Genomic DNA, 6,884 nt, shown 5'->3' with positions numbered 1-6,884 from the left:
TATTCGATGTTTGTTCTTTTTCGCATATTAAACGTTCTTGTAATACGGTTGCTCACTTGGTTGCCAGGTGGGAAACCAGTAATGGGTTGGAGTTGGTTCGTTTGGGTTCGTTCCCTCAAAGTATCTTAACTTTGGCGGAATTGGATTCCACTTAATAATATAACATCGCTATCTTGCTTTCAAAAAAAAAAAAAAAAATGTTCTTAGAAAATTATTTGAAAGAGTCTGATACATATAAAGGGAGTATTATTCATTACAACAATCATGTCAACAAAATCAAATTACTAAAAAATCCACGTTTGATTGCGTAGTAATAATCACATCATTTGATTTGAGCTTGTGCAAATCTATCACTTTCAATTCATTTGAATTTCATAACACACATTAATATACGTCATGATTTATTAATATCATTTCGTTTTATTGGGATTATACTAGTGATTAAAAAAAAAAAAAAAGACTAAATAGGCTTAAAATGAAACAAGTCAAATAAAAATATTAACTTAGCTTACATACATATGATATACATACATTACATAATAATAACTCCCATATATATATTTTGATAACACTAATTAACTAAATTACATTAATTAGTAAACTGACTTGACAAATAAAGCATCAAAGTAACTAACTTAAATTTTTCAGCTAATTAATTAACCAAATTAAAACTATATAAACTTAATTAATTAATTTAAAACTCTGAAAGTGAAGAGCTAGCCAATTGCTGAACAAGTGCAGTAACAGGTGCAGCCAATGTTGGTTGATAAGCAAATCCATGAAAATTACCCTCCAAATTACTACCAATCTCACAACTTAAATTACCATTATAATTACTTGGACAACAAGGCATCCAAATCCAACTCTTTCTCTCAATATCAAACATTAATCCTTTATTAATCACACCCTTAATCATAATCACAATAAACTCACCACTTCCAACACAATCAAACCCTCTTCCTCCTTCAATTTCCTCAAACTGAGCATACAGTTGTTGTGGCATCCTCTCGATTTCGGCCCATTGACTCCCACACCCTTGAAGCACCCACATTCTTAAGCTCCTTGGGACATTGAGCTTGCTCTTTTCGACGGCCGCCACGAGGATGAGTCTCTCATTGCTCTCAACCAAGCAAGGAGACCTTAAGAATCTTCTCATAGGAGCTTGGATCTTCCACCACGCGTTCGAGGAGACGTCGTAGGCTAAGACACTGAAGGGACTGTAGTTCATGCAGTAGAATCTGCCATCAGAGTGAACCATCTGACCTGATTCAAGGCTGCAGAGCCTTGGGAGGGAGGAGGCGGTGTCGAAGACGGAGTAGAACCCGCTCGAGTCGATGTGGAAGGACTCTGCAGTAAGGTTTTTGACTGCGTAAGGGGAGATCATGTCATCTCCTGCAAGAATCAGATCAACTGATGCTGGTGTAACAGACAGTCCAACAGATGGGAAAAGCCGAGGGCGGCGGGTGGGTGGTAGTTGGGTGACTGACCCGAGTAGTGGGTTGTGGAGGAAAAGGTTTTTCAGGCCGGGTTCATCGGACACCCAACAAACAAGCCCGCCCGAGGTGGTAGCGGGCGAAAACCCTAGGGGTATAATAGGGAAAGGGATAATGTACCACTTGACCTCATAAGGGTCAAAAAGATAAGCCCTGGTTGATACAACATTATTGTCTCCTTGTTCGTTTCCATTGTTATTATGATATTTCAAGTTATTATTTCGATAAATAGTACTAGTGTTGGGTGTTTTGTGGGTGAAAAAGATGAACCAATGGTGGCGAGGGGAGACTTGAAGGTAGAGTTGAAGGAAAGAGTTGGAGTATAGAAGTGCATACCATCTCTTGCACACGGACCGAGCACGGAAGAAGGCGGGCAAGGGGAGGAAGGCGAGGATTCGGTCAATGAGTTGTTGCGGAAGGCGGCTCCAAAGGTGACTATCCATCCATGAGGAGGCAGTGATGGTAGTAGGAGTGGTGGTGGGAGGAGGAGGAAATGTTGCAGTGATAGTAGTGTAAGGATGAAAAGTTGGGGTGAAAGTAGGAACATTTGTTATGCCATAATTGTAAGGGAAAGGGATTGCTATTGAAGCTTGGTTGAAAGTTTCCATTGGTTTAATGAAGAAATTGATTGAAAAAGGAAGTGTTTTTTTTAAGTGGTTTGTGGGAATTTTAGTGCAAGTGTAACCGGGTTTATATAGGAATAGAAAAGGCATAATGGCCAGCAGTTGACTGACCTTTGCTTTTTTTTTTGTTCCCTCTCTCTTACTCTAATTAGTTTCTCATACAATACTAAGGATCTGGTCACATTTTATGAACTGAGTTGAACTGAATTGATTGGAGCTGAACTGAACTAAACTGAACTGAACTAAACTGAACTGAACTGGACCGAGCTAAAATGAATATTTTATAAGAGAGGGAAATTAGAAGCTGAACTGAACTGATTGGAGCTGAACTGAACTGATTGGAACTAATAGTTGCAAACTTTAGTTTGGGACACATTTGACTGATGATGAGTTCTTTAAAAGATTGATCGATTTCGGTAATACATGCTACATTGTTAGTAATTTAAGTTCATACCAAAAAAATGGATCTTCCTAATTGAATGACATTCATTTATTTCATTTTGGGTTACAATCGGATTAATATATGCTATATTGTTCAAATACTTTTTAAAGCAAGTTATATGGAGTACATTCAGTTTGAGTCGTATTCAAGTGATGAGTTAATTAAGCTGGAAATTAATAAGGTTTATAGTAAAATCGAAATATTAAAGAGTCATCCAATTTCCGAAATGAATCGGTCGATCAATAAGGGCTAATTAAGCTATCCCAATTCTCAAATTCTCAACCTAATAATTCGAATAACAAGGGGCCAAATTGGTCACATATGTCAACTTAACGTACACAAGTCACCTGAAAAAAGTGAAAGGTATAGTAAAGCTGAAAGAACCATCTATCAATTCACTATTTACTTCACACTGCTAGCTAAGTTTGAGATAATTCACACAAAACTGAGTGAAATTAAAGAAAGAAGCTGCACCAATAAAACCCACAACTCCACTTTTAACAACCCAAATAAAAGCCTGATTCTTGGTATAAAAGGGTGGCACACCAAAACTTTATATTATATACCAGTATGTACTAATTTAAGTTTAGTACGTACTCCAAAATAATTTTGCAGATTTCAGTAATGTGTTGTTTTTGTCAAATGTTAACTTTTTTCTATTTATCATCATTTGTCTTTCTGATAGGAAAAAGAATTTTCAACTTGTTTCTATTATTAGTAAATTTGTAGTGAATATATTTAGTAATTTCTTTTTACACTTGAGAAAATTCTATTTATGTCAAAAGGGTTATGTTTAGATTTGGAAATTTGCGTTTTCTACTAAGAAATCTCCTGAATTTCTTCACCCTGGCTGGCCTGCTTCATGAAATCATCTCCTATTCAGGACTAGTGTAGTGTTGTACTCATTTCTTTTAATTTGTCTCGGCTTTTTATGTCTTTTGGGTTAAGAAAAGTTTAATTTATTTGGGATGATATAGTTGCAACTTAACTATGGTATGATCAATGAAGTAATAATTACATTACAAAAGTCAAATTTTATTTAGCTCCAATAAATTTTTTGCATCTTTTCTAGCACTTTCATACTAGGTTCAATTACTTTGATTCACATTTTTGGCACTAAAAATAATCAGTTGATAATAATCTTAAGATCCCTCTTTGATTTAAAAAAAAAAAAAATCAAGAGTATTGGTAGGATCTTAATACAATTCTACAATTTTACGCATGATTTATCGATCAAATTCAATATACAATATAATTTAAGATGATAGACCATTTTACATACTGTATAATGTTGCTAAATTTGTGCTTTTATTATCAATGAGAATCTTATTATATATGACCTTATAATCCAATTCTATCAATCCGGTACGGTCCTACCCCCTCATTGATCCATCGTAGAACCATGAATTCATGATCGTATAGGTTCTATTCAATTCAATTTATTTAATTAAGAAAATATTTTCTTAATTCAAGTAATCAGATCATGCTTAAAATTTAGTTAAATACACTTTAATAATCCCAACTATTGCTGATTTACCTACAACCTAACAATCCCAACTAAGATTTATTTTTTAACAATCCTAACTATGCACCCAGTTTTCCTCCAACAGACCCATCCGGTCAACACCAAGTAATGACTTGCTATGACAGGTAACCAATATACGTGTCAACACGTGATTGGTCTAAATTAAAAAATTAAAGAAAAAATTTAAAAAAAAAACAAAAAAAACCTCACAGCCACGACCCCTTCCCTTGTGGCTTGTGCCACCGCTAAATACCAGGGCCAACCCCTAGCCCCTCGTAAAATGGCCGGCCGTCACCCCTTACTCTCGAAAAAGGCTGGCCGATCCTTCCCAACAAAAAATCCACCTTCGCCAGCCCATTCCCACTCCCAAACCACCGAATTCGACCTTTAAAAACTTCCACTCCCAAACCACTGAAACCCTCGAATAAAAAACGACCCTCCCTCCTTCCCCAACCCTCGAATTCTCCCTCATGGACGGTTTCGAGGGTGTAGGAAGGGAGGAGGAGCGACAATGATTGAATTTTTTTTTTGTTTGAATTGATTTTCCAGCGAAGGGGTAGGAAGGGAGGAGACGGGAGAGTGGTTTTAGGGGGTTGGGGTCGATCGGGGGTGTGTGTTTCTAGGGTATGGAGGGCCGACGGCCATTTTCGAAAGGTTAGGGCGGTGGTCGGCGGGTTCCGATTGGCTGTGTGTGGCTGGGAACGGCGGCGGTTGGCCGATCCGATTACTCTTTTTTTTTTCTTTTGTTTTTTTTTTTTTAAATTAAGTCAATCATGTGATGACATGTGACATTTAAAAAACAAAAAAAAAATTTACCCTTTCAGCAGGTAACCGGTTTTTGGAACTGCTGGAGGAAAACTGAGTGCATAGTTAGGATTATTAAAAAATAAACATTAGTTGGAATTTTTGTAGGTAAATCGGCAATATATAGTTGGGATTATTAAAGTGTATTTTTCCTAAAATTTATTAGTTAAAATAACAGATAAATATAAATTAGAATTAGTTCCGATCAGTTAAGTTGAATTAAACATAGCTCTATGCGATAATTCAGCTAGCATAAACTTTTAGGATGTGGATGGATTGGAGTTGAGTATTATTTTTAATGAACAAGATTTTTGTACAAGTAAAACAAGAAGCATGAATTAAGATGAAGCTGTTATGATGTTGTAGTGGTACGATTCAATTTATACAAACTGTCATATCATGCAGATTGCCAAGGTTATCTAATAATGATGTTATTGGTTAATACTGTACAAGTAATGTAAATTTTGTAATGATGTTATCTTACTCTTACAAGCGATTGCATTTATATTAGTGAGAGGTTAAAGAACAATTGTATCTTTCAAATTAAAGGCCCAAAGTTCATTTCAAAATTTATTGTAGAATACTGCTGTTGTAGTGTTGTGTTACCTAAGCTTCATTAATAAGTAATAACGTACTATGACAACAGTGATGAAATTGTTTTTTCTTGTTGTTCTCGTTTGATATCCTCCTCTTGTATGCATGTACTTTGAAATTTGTTCATCTCTACAACAAAATCTAAAATTTTTAGGTTTTTCATATATATATTTTATTTTCATAAACTAGAATCAAGTTGTGTGAACTTGTGACTACTAGAAATAGTACTTTTAAAGCCTTACCAAGTTAACTAGATCGAAAGAGTTTAATGCCTTGGAATTTCTATAAGGCGGCCCTTGTTTGGCAAATAGAGTTTTGACTTAAAAATGAGCCGGTTTGACCAAATTAGAGGGTTGACCACATAAAACAACTGTGAAGTATGAAGTACAACATTTTATTTGGTAAAAGATCTTTTTTTAAAAGCTGATTGAGTTGAATTTATTACTTCGTCGTTTGTAAAAAAAAACTGAGAAATGGAGGCTTTTTTCAAAGGATTAATTGAGAAATTTTAGCTAAATGACAATTTGGTCCTAAAGTTATTATAATTTACTGTACATCACAACCTACTTAAATACCAATGTCCTTAAATTACTTTTCAAACGCTAGATAAACAAACCAAATACAAAGTACAAATTTTGAGCTAATTTTACTATGAGTAAATAGTTTTACATAAACAACTAATACAATCAGCTACTGGTTATTTTCCAAAAAAGAAAAAAAAGAAAAAAAAAAAGAAAAGAAAAACAGTGTGAATGGATTCAATTAGACCTTTTGTTTTGTTTTTGGTTTTTTTTTTTAGTTTTTAACAAGAAATTGATGCAACCAGCTATCAACTAATTAACAGACTTTCTCAAAAAAAAAAAAAAAAAACGACAAAAACAAGTGTCCTCCAGTCTTCAAGTCAAGGTCTCAAATTATGCAGCCCAATAATCAGAAGGTAACAAGTTATGGGCTGCGAGTTATGGGTTTTGTTCGTTTCATGCTTGGTATGGACTCATAGAGTCATAGCCACATTAGTTGAAGACCCAATTATTAACTTAACCCTATAACCAATTAACCCAACGTTTACATCCCTTCATATATACTTCTACCGTCATTTTCTTTGTCCCATTTAACTTTTTCACGATCTCTAAAATGCATCTTAAATCATATGTATCTTCATTTTTATAAGCATAAAAATTATAATAACTAGATAACTAGATTGATATAAAATAGATATACACATAGACGATTTCAACAAGTATCCAAATGAATATATTATTACTTCTAGATTAACGAGATTTTGTGAACAAAGCTTTAAAAAACTAACCCAATTATATGCAATGAGGTAAAAAAATAAGGAATGGAGGATTGGAGGCAGTAATTTGCAAATTAGAACATGTATATAGTTATATGAAATTCTA

At 34.5% G+C, this 6,884-nt stretch overlaps 1 pseudogene; it reads right to left on the bottom strand.

The window, feature by feature from the left end:
- Positions 1-443: 443 nt before the first annotated feature.
- LOC145627171 (protein UNUSUAL FLORAL ORGANS pseudogene) lies at positions 444-2,101 on the bottom strand (annotated as a pseudogene).
- Between the last annotated feature and the right edge of the window lie 4,783 nt (positions 2,102-6,884).

The sequence above is a fragment of the Chenopodium album genome, chromosome 4, assembly GCF_948465745.1.
Source record: "Chenopodium album chromosome 4, dcCheAlbu1.1, whole genome shotgun sequence".
NCBI lineage: Eukaryota > Viridiplantae > Streptophyta > Magnoliopsida > Caryophyllales > Amaranthaceae > Chenopodium > Chenopodium album.
This window is presented reverse-complemented; position numbering and strand designations above follow the sequence as displayed.